The sequence below is a fragment of the Lactuca saligna genome, chromosome 7 (assembly GCF_052625555.1).
Source record: "Lactuca saligna cultivar CGN05327 chromosome 7, ASM5262555v1, whole genome shotgun sequence".
NCBI lineage: Eukaryota > Viridiplantae > Streptophyta > Magnoliopsida > Asterales > Asteraceae > Lactuca > Lactuca saligna.
In genome coordinates this window covers 156,896,245-156,911,279 of record NC_136423.1, presented here as the reverse complement: position 1 = coordinate 156,911,279, position 15,035 = coordinate 156,896,245, and the positions used below count along the sequence as shown (strand labels likewise).

Sequence of the window (15,035 nt, the reverse complement as noted above, 5' to 3'; positions counted from 1 at the left end):
ATTAGATAATTGCAAACTAGTCCCTGCACCTTATAATTAATTCTTTTAACCCCGAAATTAATTCTAATTAATTTCTGGCTAACAACTAATTAAACCAAATGATTTCTTATTAATATATTAATCTTTTAATATATTAATAAATTCATTTATATTAATTTATTAATCTTATAATAAATTAATATCTCTCCTTTCATAATTTCCTTGTTCGGTTGCTAGGTTTGAGGGCAACCCAAAAGGACTGTGCTGCTATCAATTCAAGTACATACCAATTATAGTTATGGGCTTAGACACCTAATCCAACAGTCTCCCACTTGGATAAGTCTGTAACTATAATTGCTAGTATGCCTTCAAAATTTGACCAGCAAATTGTAGCTTCCAAAAAGCTGCTGCCGAACTCTGACCCAGTCAGTTACGTGTCCTAAGATAAGTGATCATATAATCCTTCATTCTGCTAGATATCCCTAGACAAAAGACATGGAATGCAATCAACCTCTTTGTCCAGAATCTATGTTTCCCGATTCCTGATTAGTGATGATGTAGGACTTCTAATTGAACACATCAATTTAGTCCTGGCTGGGCCCAGCACATAAGTCAACACCAAATCATCGAGGGGCCCACAGATATCGCTTTTTCCCATTAAGGAAAAAGGAACGAATAAACATTGACTCATATGCTTGTATCTTTTACTCATCAAATCATACATGATAATACGTTTTATAACACCAAGTTACTGATGCGTTTTCGTATTACCAATGCATAACCGACTTGCAAATTACAACTCATATATCTCTGTTTCAAGATTATAAGATATTATCGTCTCAGTATTACTCGTGATGAATTCCATGAAGTAATACTCTGAGCGAGGGTTTATCCAATACTCAAATCTCAATTTCTGAGTACTCATGAACGTTGCAGCAAAATCTATTGCCATGTCTATCCTTAGACAATCTACAATCCAGTTCATGACAGTCTTGATTCACTACTTACTTCCAAAAGTACGAGCGAATGTGGAGTTTGAATAATCTTATTATTCGGGAAGTAAAACATGCAAAAATGAAACACAATAATAAACAATTGACAAAAGGTAGAACCCAAACTTATAAATAATACTTTATTATTTAATCACCAAAAGTCAATTACATTTACTTTGTTACAAGTTTCAGAACAAAACTAATCTAACTACTAAAACTAATATCATCTTTCAGTCCTATGCTCCGAGCATGCTGAATATGCTTAGCCCTACTCAGACCCTTTGTGAGGGGATCTGCTGGGTTATCTTCACATGACACCCTCTTCACTATAAGATGGCCTTATTCTACTCTATGTCTGATGAAATGGTACTTTCTGTCGATATGTCTGGTTTTACCATGATCTCTCGGTTCCTTTGTCAAGGCAACCGCTCCTTCATTATCGCAGAACAGTTCCATAGGCTCCTGGATGGTTGGAACAACTCCGAGATCCCCGATGAAGTTCCTCAACCAAACTGCTTCTTTCGACGCTTCACTTGCTGCTATGTACTCTGATTCACAAGTAGAATCAGCCATCGTATCTTGCTTGGAACTCTTCCAAGTAACTGCTCCTCCATTTAATAAGAATACCCAGCCTGACTGAGAACAGAAGTTATCTCTATCCGTCTGAAAGCTGGCATCACTGTAACCATCTACTCTCAAAGTATCATTGCCGCCAAGTACAAGGACCCAGTCCTTCATTCTTCGCAAATACTTGAGTATATTCTTCACGGCTATCCAATGAGCTCTACCTGGGTTTCCCTGATAGCAACTGACCATGCTCAAAGCAAATGCCACATCAGGACGAGTACATGTCATAGCGTACATGATCGATCTGACAGCGGAAGCATAAGGTACATGACTCATGTCATCTATTTCCTCATCTGTGCTCGGGCATTGAGTCTTACTCAATTTGATATTGCTCTGGATAGGTAGCTCTCCCTTCTTGGAGTTTTCCATACTAAACCTCTTTAGTACCTTATCCAAGTATGTGCTCTGACTAAGTCCAATTAGTCTCTTATTTCTATCTCTCAATATTCTAATCCCAAGAATATAGGCGGCTTCTCCTAGGTCTTTCATGGCAAAACACTTTCCAAGCCAAGACTTAACTTCATTCAAGGTTGGAACGTCGTTACCAATGAGTAATATGTCATCGACATATAACACCAGAAAAGTTACTATACTCCCACTAGCCTTGATATACACACAAAACTCATCTTCACTTCTAGAGAAACCAAACTCTTTGACTTTCTCATGGAAGCAAAGATTCCAGCTGCGAGATGCTTGTTTCAATCCATAAATGGATTTCTCAAGCTTGCATAACCTATTGGGAAACTTTGCATCAACAAAACCCTCTGGCTGACTCATGTAAACATCCTCAGCCAACTTCCCGTTAAGGAAGGCAGTCTTGACATCCATCTGCCAGATTTCATAGTCATGAAAGGCAGCTATGGCGAGCAATATCCTAATAGATTTAATCTTAGCCACCGGCGAAAAAGTCTCATCATAGTCAACCCCTAGGGTTTGAGTGAAACCTTTTGCAACCAGTCGAGCCTTGAACGTATGCACATTCCCATCCATGTCTGTCTTCTTCTTGAAGATCCATTTGCACCCAACTGTCTTCCGACCTGGTGCACTATCAACCAAATTCCAAACTTGGTTGTCATACATGGACTTAATCTCGCTGTCCATTGCTTCTTTCCACTTGGAAGCTTCTGGGCCTGCCATTGCTTCCTTATAAGTGACTGGTTCATCTAAGTTTACCAGTGTTCTGTCACTTATGAATGTGTCACCATCTGAAGTAATATGAAAACCATACAACTCAGGTGGCACACTCACCCTAGTGGATCTTCGAAGCGGTAATGATTTATCAACCGGTTCAACAGGGACTGTTTCCTCTGGTTGAGTGCTAGTGTCATCTAAGGTTCCTTCATTGGCTGACTCTTGAATCTCTTCAAGGTCAATGGTACTCCCACTATCCTCTTTGAATATGAGCTCTCTTTCCAGAAAGACTCCTCTTCGAGCTACAAACACCACGTTTTCACTGGGTCTGTAGAACAAATATCCAAAAGACTGCTTTGGGTAACCAATGAAAACACATTTCTCACTTCTAGCTGCTAGCTTGTCGTGAGTCTCTCATCTTACCAAAGCTTCACAACCCCAGACTTTAATATGTGCTAACGAGGGAAATTTCCCTATCCACATTTCGTGAGGTGTTTTGGCAACCTTCTTTGTAGGGACAAGATTGAGGATGTGGGCGGCTGTCTCTAAGGCATACCCCTAGAAGTGAATAGGAAGCGAGGCACGACTCATCATAGAACGAACCATGTCTAACAAGGTTCGATTACGCCTCTCAGCTACACCATTTAACTGTGGTGTCCTAGGAGGAGTCAATTGTGAGACTATCCCACATTCTTTCAGATAGTCGTTGAACTCGGTACTAAGATACTCCCCGCCTCTATCGGATCTAAGTATCTTGATCTTTCTGCCCAATTGATTTTCGACTTCATTCTTAAACTCTTTGAACTTTTCAAAGGTTTCTGACTTATGTTTGATCAAGTAGATGTAACCATATCTACTATAATCGTCAGTGAAAGTCACATAGAATCGATTAGCATCCCTTGTGGTTGATCTGAAGGGCCCACACACATCTGTGTGTATGAGATCCAATAGACCTTCACCTCTTTCACAAGACCCTATGAATGGTGATTTTGTCATCTTTCCCAAAAGACAAGATTCACACATATCATCTGATTTTAGGTCAAATGATTCCAACACTCCATCCTTTTGGAGTTGGGCTATGCGTTTCTTGTTAATGTGTCCAAGACGACAATGCCACAAGCATGCCTTGTCAACACTATTAGACAAGTCAATATTAAGTACACTATTTCCTAAGCTATCAACACAAGTCACTGTTTCATACACACCATCACAAGGTAAAGCTTCAAACACAAAAACACCATTCTTATAAACAGAAATTGAACCATTCAAATCATTAAAAGAATGTTTAAAACCTTGTCTGAACAATGCATGAAATGAAATAATGTTTCTCGTCATCTCAGACGAATAGCAACAATTTATTAAGTCTAATCTAACATCATTACTAAGCAATAATTGATAAACTCCGATCTTGGTCACTGGTGAAGACTTTCTGTTCCCCATGATCAAGTTTATCCTCCCATGCTCTATCTCCTCACTTTCCTTTAGCCCCTGCCGAGGATGGCTTCACTTTGCCATCCTTGATATCTTGCAGATATTGTGGGCAAGATCTCTTCCAATGCCCCTTTTGATTGCAGTAAAAACAGGTGGCCTCTTTTGGATCAGAAACATGGGGAGTGGAACCATTGTGCTTAGCCTTCGGGCCATTACTAGATGATACAACTTGAGCCTTGATCTTCCAGTTTTGCTTGGGAGGACCTTTCCTCTTCTTCCCCTTACCTTGTCCAATGGCCAAGACAGGGGCACTTGCAGGTGTGGAGGGTATACTTTTACCCTTCATCCCTGCCTCAGCTGTCTGCAACAAGTTATGCAATTGGGCCAAAGTCTGCTCAGTGTTGTTCAAATGGTAAGTTAAGATAAACTGACCATAACAATCAGGAAACGAGTTCAAGACCATGTCAATGGCCAATTCCTCATCGAAGTGAATGTTGAGCTTGACCAAACGCTCTATGTAGCGTTGCATTCTTTGCACATGAGATACAACCGATTCCCCCTCCTTCATCTTGCAAGCCATGAGTGACTTGACTACCTCAAACTTTTCTTGACGAGCTCGCTTATGGTACTTTTCCATAAGATCCTTGTTCATCTCAAAGGGCCAGTAGTCCTCATAGTACCTCTGCAATTCTGGGGACATGGTTGCAACCATGATGCATGCCACTTTGGTAGCATCATCATAGTGTTTCTTGTAGGCAGCATACTCTTCGGGAGTGGCTTTTGACTCATCAAGTTCTTTGAGATCCTTTTCAAGGACATACTCTTTGTCCTCAAATCTAAGCGCCATCTTGATGTTACGCATCCAATCGTTATAGTTGGAGCCATCCATAACGACTTTGGAGCAGATGTTTAGTAGAGAGAAGTTGTGGCTGGAGGATGATGAAGCAGAAGTGTTTCCAGGAGTAGACATCTGAAAAGAAAGATAGTTTTAGTTAGATTCCAAGACACCTCAATATAATAACCCAAAGATATCATATCAAGGTTAGGACCCAACTATGACGATTTACAACTTAGAAATGGGATGCCGAGATCCAAGTTCAAATCTCATAAAGGTAGGTGAATGACGATTCACCAATTCCACCATTAGACAAAATAAACGAAGTGAAATTCCTAATTCTTTTGAGATACATTAAAACTATTTAATGGCATGTTTTAATCTTGGATTATGCTCTACTATTTGTGACTGGGATACCGAGGATCACAAACTAGATGTGAATAACCATGCAAATGTGCTTGGTAACCTTATTGTCTTTATCATTAACTATTGATGTGCCGGTAAACCACACACGCTCCATCAAAATGATAATTATAAGATACCCATTACTACTTTTTATTAGTGCCTTTTAGTGTGCCGGTTAACCACACATGATCCACTAACGACCAATAAAGCATAATGTGCAATTTCATGGATTAGCATACTTTTCACATTTTTCCTAAAGTAACTAGATTTGGGATTTTGAAAAATAGTGTTCTAGTACTTTCTTTAATAGCATTATACTTTTAATGAGGAGTAGTTGTCCTATCAAATCCGTTCTGCTAACGACCCTCCACTAATCAAGGAAGCGGTGGGTGAGAGTGGACACCCATTCAACTACCATTTTATAGGCAATTTCCTTATACCCCCCTTATAGACTAGCTTCGTGAATGAGGCATACTAGCGATTTGACTGACCATATTCTTATACATATATAATGTTTAACTTTTAATTATAATATATATAAGGTGTGTTTTAAAACATTTTAAAACTCCAATAGTTTATATAAATTTTCAAAATTTAAACTATTAAATTTTAAATTTAAATAAAACAATCAATTAGATTTAATATTTATCTATTAATTAACTTTTAATTAATTTATTAAATCTTGTAAGGATTATCTAATCAAATTAATAAATTAATTTAATCCTAATCCTTATCCCTCTAAATTTCGAAAATTAGGGATAAAGGATAATTATCCAATTAATCTAATCAAGTAATAATTATCCAAAACAAGAAACCCTAAAATCTCTAGCATATTTTGAAATTCACAAGGGAGGAGGCTAGGGTTTTCAAAACCCTAACCCTAATTTCGATTAGGGTTCTTTGGAGGCTAGGGTTTTCAAAAACCCTTTGATCCATAACCCAAAAAATCGAAAAATGGCCTTTAGGGTTTAATAGCTATAAACCCTAATTTGCAATTCAACAATTATGACAATTCAATTTAAAACAAATAATGGCTCTGATACCACTGATGGGTTTTAGGTAAAACAAATAAACTAGAAAACAATTCCTAAGTTCACATGCAACCTACTTTGGATCTATGTTTTATCTATTGAACATACAACTTTGAATTGCAAATCAAGAACCCTAGAGGACAGAGGCTATAATCGAAATCTACAAACTAGGGTTTAGTAATTACATACCTTTCAATTGTTATAGTAAACAATTGATGATTCCCTTGATCTTGATCTTCATCTTCTTGGAAGCTTAGCACCACAAGTGTAATGCCTCTAATGGAATCACACCCAAACTAGCAAGAAGGAAATTAGAGGAGAAAGGGAAGAGGGAGTATGCAAAATTTCAGCCCTTAGGGTTTCTTCCAAAGAAAAGAGTGACCAAAACATGAACCAGGGGGCTCCTTATATAGCTGAGGGATCTAGGGTTTAGGGAAAACCCTAGTTATCCTTTGCTTAGGGCCTTATCCAAGCCCCTATGGACGAAATTATTAGGGTTTCCCCTAAATATTTCGTCCACCCTTATCCAAGGGGGTTCTAGAGCCTTCCACTCAACTATTAGATAATTGCAAACTAGTCCCTGCACCTTATAATTAATTCTTTTAACCCCGAAATTAATTCTAATTAATTTCTGGCTAACAACTAATTAAACCAAATGATTTCTTATTAATATATTAATCTTTTAATATATTAATAAATTCATTTATATTAATTTATTAATCTTATAATAAATTAATATCTCTCCTTTCATAATTTCCTTGTTCGGTTACTAGGTTTGAGGGCAACCCAAAAGGACTGTGCTGCTATCAATTCAAGTACATACCAATTATAGTTATGGGCTTAGACACCTCATCCAACAGAAACACCGGAGGGTAGGACCATTTTGGCATTATAGCACTTCTGAAATCCAACAACCCTATGTGGCCCTTCAAACCGGATTATTTGTACCGCGAGTAGTTAAAAGATATTATAATAACACTTTGTATATAATATTTTATAATATATATTTTTTATAATTTCATAATAACGATATTGAATTTAAACATAAGCTATAATTAAAGTATGGTAAGCATAACTCAATTACCGAGTTACTGGGAGGTTTGGCTAAGAACTGCGCTCTACGGGGGCAGAACTTCCGAGCTGAAAAGCTCTTCTTCTCAGAGCCTTCTGGCACTTCGGGACTCGCCTCTTAGCACTTGGGAAGTACTAAGGCTTATGAGAGTTTTAAAGAGAAGTTAGAGAAAGAGAAAGAAAGAGAGAGAGAGAGAGAGAGAGAGAGAGAGAGAGAGAAGGGTTAAGGTGTGAGGAATTGGGGTAGCCCTTACATGGTATTTATAGGCTAGATTCCTTGGTTATGATCGGTGTACCCTCGGAGGTATGTTGTGCGTACCTAGTATGATGTGTATACGAGGGACACGTGTTGATGATGTGAAGCGAGGTCGTAGGGAGCAAGGGCCGAGATTCGTCCACGACACCTTCTTCGCCTCAACACCCTCCCGAATTCAAAATTTCAAAACTTACACATACAATCTCTGTTTTCAACATTCTTTGTACCAATGCGTATGTGGTAATGTACTCTACAACTTTCTTTTAGACTCCATCGGTTAATTTTGAAATTATTTCTAAAGTTATATTTTAACAGACTTGGATAGGTAAAGTCCGTTAAAATTTCAAAACTTTGTCATCCGACGTCCGTTTTCATATGTATTTTTATTGTCGAGCTCTTATAAACGAGATCTTTGATTTTCGTTTAGGTTGTGTCGGCTAAAAATCGGTCGATCTAAAATTAGAATTTTGGGTTGTGCACTGTAATGCTAAATTTTAGAAAAATCATAACTTCCTAATATGAAGTCAGATTTGGGTGTTTTTTTGTGCACGTTCTCAGTTTAACATATACTATGACTTTCCTTTAGATTGCCAAGGCTAATAAGTATTTTATCGCGAACTCACTTTTTATGTCACAAAGTGTTGTGTCAGTTTTTTCATGAAACTTCGACGGGTCATAACTTCTTCGTTATAACTTGGATTTCTTCGCTCTTTATATGTATGGAACCCTTGTGACATATACTATAATGGTTAAGATTATTTATTCTAAATAATATTCTATCAAAAGGTCATTTTTGACACTTGTTGTGTTTAAGTTGACTAGCCCGAATCTGCAAGCGTTACAAGTAGAGTCATAGCCTATGCATCCAGGCAATTGAAGCCTCATGAGCCCAGGTATTTGATGCATGATTTGGAGTTGGGGGGTTGTGGTTTTCACCCTTAATATTTGGAGAAATTATTTTTATGAGGTTTGATGTACCATCTACACGGATCACAAAAGTTTGATATATCTTATGGACCAGCCAAATATCAACATGAGGCAGCGCACATGGCTTAACATCGAAAAGGATTATGATTTTCAGATTCTTTATCACCCGGGGAAGGCCAATGTGGTTACCAATGCTTTAAGCAACATGGAAGCTAGTACTCTTATTCGAGAGCACTAGTTGAGGATGATCATCGACTCCCTACTTCTGGATTTGATCACGGATTCTTGGGCCAATGGAGTCAAGAAAAAAAATTGAAAGCATGTGAGGATCAGAGGTGAGATTGTTAGATTTTCTACCTATATTCATAGACTTTTGACCCGGTGTGATCGGGTATATGTGTCATTTACTAGCAGGGTCCAATAGATAGTATTAGAGGAGGCTCATAAGTCTAAGACCTTGGTTCACCCTAGAGCCACAAAGATGTATCGGGACTTGCGACTTAGTTATTGGTGGCAATGCATAAAGTGGGAGATTACTTGGTATGTGGAGAGATGCTTGACATGTCGGATGGTCAAGGCTCAGCACCAGAGGCCACATGACAAGTTGCAGCCTTTAGATGTACCCAAGTTGAAATGGGAACATATCACTATGGATTTCAACCTCACGTTGCTGAGGGCGGCCAATGGATTTTATGCAATTTGGGTTATCGTTGACTGTTTGACTAAGAGTGTCCATTTTCTTGCCATTTGAGAGAGTTCTTCAGCCAATAAATTGTCCAACGTGTATGTGTGCGAGATTGTCGCTCGCTATAGTGTACCAATCTCTATTGTATCTGATTTTTCACGGTTTACTTCCCAGTTTTGACAGAAGTTTCATGAGGAGTTGGGTACACGACTACATTTCAACACTACTTATCACCCTCAGATGGATGGACAGAGTGAGCGGACCCTTCGAATGATCAATGATATGTTGAGGGCTTGCATCATCGATTTTAATGGGAGTTGGGATTCTTACTTTCCCCTAGTTGAGTTTTCTTATAATAACAGTTATCATTCTAGTATTGGTGCACTGCCTTTCGAGCTTCTTTATGGGAGGAAGTGTCGTACACTAGTATGCTAGGGAGAGGTCCGTCACAAGGTCATAGATAAGATCGAGGTAGTTCTCTAAATGATAGATCTCATCCAACAGATCAGGCAAAGATTGTAGATGGCCTAGAGTCGACATTGTAAGTCCCTAATCTGCCCGTGTATCAGTCAGATCCGTTTGATAGTGCGGAATCCCAATCAAACGGATGATGTAGGATCAAAATAGAAGAGAAGGAGAAGAAGAATTAATATGAATTTTGTGTGTATTGATATGAATTATAATCCGGATACAAAAGATTCATACACGATTTCTCTCTTTGGCCGTAAACTACTTCGTGTTCATCAATCATCACTCCTCACCCTAACACCTCTATTTATACATGTTGGATATGGGCCGGAAACAAATGGGCCGTAAATGAGTTTACGACCATAAGGTGTTTACGGCCGTAAACTCCACCGTAAACTAGACCATAAATTAATATAATATTACATAAAAATATTTTCCTAGAAAAGTAAAGTATAAACCATATTTTTGACCCAACAATCTTCCCCTTGGTTTATAGCTTTCTTTTCTTAATTGACCCAACAAGCTCCCCCTAAAAAGTAGCTGACTTTCTTGATAATCTTCATTGGCAACTTGGCTTCAGCATTAACCTTTGATTTCTTCACAACATCAGGATGAACATATGAATCTTCAATGAATGACTTCATCTTGAGCACTTGAGGTTTTCTTCAGAATTTGGCATTGAACGCACATTGGGTGAGGAGGCTTCTTGTACTGATTCTTGAAAGATGGCGCTTTCATCTTGAGAATCTTCAGAGAGAACATCAGAGAGAACTAAACTTCTATATCACTTCAGCAGGTACAAAGATAGCAGCAGACTGATTGAGGAGGCTTCAATGCAATCCGTCACATAATCTTCAATTGCAGCTTCACCTTGCTTCTGGGGGTTGAAGGATTGAATTTTTGAAACAATAATCTTCATTTCTTGCTCCTTCGAATGCGAATTGTTTGATGCTCACGGACGAGGCTTTGGCTCAGAAATCTTCAACATAAACTCCATGAGTCTTAGCTATACCTGAAATTACTTTTCAAGACAAAACAAAACTAAAAGAAAACTTAGCACACAAAACAAAAACAAAAATATTTTTGGATTTTTCATAGTTTTTTTATTTTTCTTTGATTTTTTTTTGAATTTTTCTGATTTTTTTTATTATTTTTAATTTTTAATTCTCCCCTAATATTTAAATTAGAAGAAACTTTGACAAATTTAACAAAAATAAAAATGATATTTAACTTTAAGAGTGATTTGGGATCAAAGTTTTTAGACAGCCTTTATCCACTTGTCGGTACCTTTCATATTCACATCTTTGTCTGGTCGATCGTCGGTATTGTTGTCCACTTAAACACGAAAAATTTGTGACAGATTTAGGACATACTATTTGTTACAAGACATGATGAACTTAAAAACCTAAAATTTATATCTGATCCTAATTTCTTAGATACTATATCTTAAGGTCCATTCATCTAACGACGACCAGGGATATTGTTGTCCACCTAAATTGAGCAGCGAGATCTATAGACAATCTGTATGTGTTCAATTTTAAGTGTACTGGAACGTGTTTCCTGCTTCTTGATATGCCCCAGCCATCAAGAACTTCCAGAGTACTCCTTACACCGGGTGAGCAGACAACCATTCAGAGAGAGAAGAGATTCAGAATTCTATTGCTAACTACTTCAGAGTGGTTGAGAAGAAGAAGGTTGCATATGCTGTGTACCAGGTCGGATTAGAAGTCGCGCAAAGGAAACAGCATATGGCTAACAGATGAGAAGTATTTCACACATACATTTCACACATATATATATCCTGCAGAGAAATAGAGTTGCATATGTTGTGTACTAGGTCGGATTATAAGTCACGCAAAGGAGACAACATATGACTAACAGACAGAAAGAAAGAAAACAATTTTCTACAGACCTAATTTATCGGAATTTACCAGTCGCCCCATCCAACCGGAATTAAGGACAGAATCCGCACATCGAGGAAAAGTTAAACCACGGTTCCAAGTACGGGTTCAATTAATGTGATGAGTAGATTCCCATATATATCTCCCTGCTCAACCTATCCGAGCGTCGTATTTTCAGGCTGAACGGATCTAACTAGGTCAAGATTTGTCAAGTCTATAAATTTCCTAAGTTCAACTCTACCTAGTCAAGTCCATTTTAATTTTTTTTTTCGTGCCTACCGACGCATCAAGTCAGAGCATAGACCCTTCAACTTTGGGTACGTTAAGCAGACACAAGTTGCCTGTTATCACTTGATAATATCACTTCCCAAAACATCTCCCTCAAACACATTTCATAACCAACAATTTTTTTAATTTTATTTATTTAATTTAATTTTTTTTTTAGATTTTTGTTTTGTTTTATTTCTCCCCCTAAATTTGTGCATAGGAGAGAAACGAAAGTAAATGTGCAAATTTAAACTATCCTAAAACAAAAATTAGTCTTTAAAGCGAATCAGGTTAAGAAAAAAACTTAGGAGTATTAGAGAAGAAAACGCAAACCGTAAGTCACCGATTGAATTTGCATCCAGAAGGTCTGAGAATAGCACGCATAATCGCAAAACATATCCGAAAATTCTTCATGTCATTAAACACTAACCCCATGTGATCCCTTCTTTTCTTCCCTTCTTTCCTTTCCCACAAAGGACACAAACTCTCGAACAAAGTTATGAGTGCTATATAATTGAGAAATGTCCCTTATCATATACCAGGAGCAGCCACTACCAACAAACCAAAGTCTGATGATATGCCTCTATAGCTGCTCCGAAACAGAGCGGGATCAGTTGGTCTTTGGAACCCAGTCCATTTTGAAACCGGGTCGACTTTTGTCATCAACACACAATACTTTCTCCCATGACATATCCTGCTTATCACAAACAGAAGATGAAGAAATATTAGAGTCATTAGTTGATTTGGGAGATTGAGCCTTTGGTACCCATTGGTAGTTGGGTTTAACCCATTTCTTTTTTGATCCTACGGGTGCCTTGACACTTGATTTAGCACCTGAAGCCGACTGTCGAGATGATTTTGACCTAACCGGTCTTTGTTTCACTGGAGCATCTCTTGGATTGGACTTCTTGGCCGACATTTCCTTCTTTCCCTTGGGATTCAGATTCTTTGCCTCGTGGGTTTGATTCCTGGCCTTGCGCGCGTTCCAATCACCATTGTCTGAACGTGACATGGAAGGGTTTCTTTTGAAGTATCTCCCACTTGGCGTGTTTTTCCATCCTTGTGCATAATAGGGAACGTATGCACGATTAGGACAATTTCTGGCAATGTGTCCAGGTGTTCCACAGTGAAAACAAGTCTTTTTCTTCACTGTGAAGTTATTTATTCCTGCCCCTGGTGGCGTATCCTTGCCTTGTCTCTTGCTTTTCCCACACGCACAGGTGCAACAGGCACTCTGTTTAGCTTGAAATGGTGGTCTGTATTTACCAACGGGAGGTTGATTAGAAGCAGCTGAGTTCAAAGCAACAGACTCAGAGCTCAAAGAGACGTTTGTTTGTTCAATAGTGTTCTCCTTGTTCTCATTTTCTGCTACTTTACCTACACATGAAGTAGCAACATTAGTATCTTCAAAATTAATAACTCCCTCTGACACAAATCCATTTGGTTTTCCATATTTAAGATGTGCCTCCCTGTCAATTTCTTCTTGTTTCATAGGGATGGATGTGTAGTTATGATTGTAAGGAGGAGGTACACTATCATACCCTAGACCCTTGTGTTGATTCCTTTTAAACTGCATGCTTTGGTCTATCATATTTGCAACCACCTCACTTGAGAAATCATATTTTCTAACATCAAGTTTGGCAGTTTCAAACTTTCCTTTCAAAGATTCAACTTCAGACACTAGCTCAGCATTTTGTTTGACTACATAATCATAGTTTTCACATCTGTTACTGTAGTCTTCCTGAAGTTTCCTAAAGTCCTTGGTTTTAGCTTCTAACTTAGCCTTCAGGGGTTTCTGTCCTTTCCTGAGTTGATATCCTTTATATCTCAGGTCCTCAACTTCCCCTTTTAATAAATCAATTTGTTCCCGAAGAAATTTAATCGTATCTTCACATGATTGAGAACATGAAACTTCACATGAATGAGAACACGACACTTCATTGACCGGAAGGTTTCTTGAACTCATTGTTTTTCGACAATTCAAAGCGTTAAGTTCTTCAATTATATCAGCCAGACTAAGACAATTAAGATCTTTTGTCTTCTTGATGTCAGCCACGTCCATGTCCCACGATTTTGGAAGTGAATTCAACAGCTTTTTGTTGATCTCGGATTTAGTCAAGAAGATCCCGGCTATATTCATCTCAGTAGTGAGTGTAGTAAACCGCTGCAACTGAGTTTCGAGCGTTTCTCCAGGGATATAATCGAAAAAGTTGAAATTTTGTCTTAACATATCCTCACGGCTCTCTTTCATGTTTTCAACTCCTTCGTAGACCTTAAAATCAATTAAAAAAAAAAAAAAAAAAAAAAAAAAAAAAAAAAAAAAAAAAAAAAAAAAACTAAAAGCTAAAATAAAACTTAAAAGTCAAAATTAAAAAAATTAAACTCAAAAGTCAAACATGAAAAAATCAACCTTGAAAAAGTCAAACTTGAAAGTCAAACCGAAAAGTTAAATTTAGATTTTTTTTCTTTTTTTAAAAATTAAACGAAAAAGTCAAGGTTTAAAGTTAAAGATCAAGCTTGAAAGTCCAAATTTAAAGTTAAAAGTTAAAAATAACAATCAAAAATAAAAACAATTATTATTATTATTATTATTATTATTATTATTATTATTATTTAATTAATTTATTTATTATTTTATTTTATTATTATTTTTTTATTTTGGATGAAAAAGGAAATTAAAAATAAAAGAGATTTAGTTTTTGGGCAGAAAGTGAAAAAAAAATGCGAAAGTTGGATGTGACTGGAAGTGTTTAAGAATTAAAAATGGAATGGGTGTAGTAGGTTGTTCCTTGGTTCAACTGGTAAGATGGAGGGATGGAAGATTAATAAACCCGGGTTCGATCCTTTCCAGACGCAAAGCTGTTGCCTTTTTATTGAAGCGATTGCAGCTAGCTGCTGCTGAGCCGAGCCGATCTCCACCGAGCTGGTCTACCGAGCCGAGCCGGAAACCCTAGCCGTAAACGGGAATCCGCCGCCGGCCGTGAACTGTTTCCCGCCGTAAACACTGGCCGTAAACAGTATAAGATTAC

General features: G+C 37.7%; 1 pseudogene; it reads right to left on the bottom strand.

Moving 5' to 3' along the window:
• The window catches only part of LOC145007381 (phosphatidylinositol/phosphatidylcholine transfer protein SFH8-like), a 143,199-nt pseudogene that overhangs the window by 119,244 nt on the left and 8,920 nt on the right, over positions 1–15,035 (bottom strand).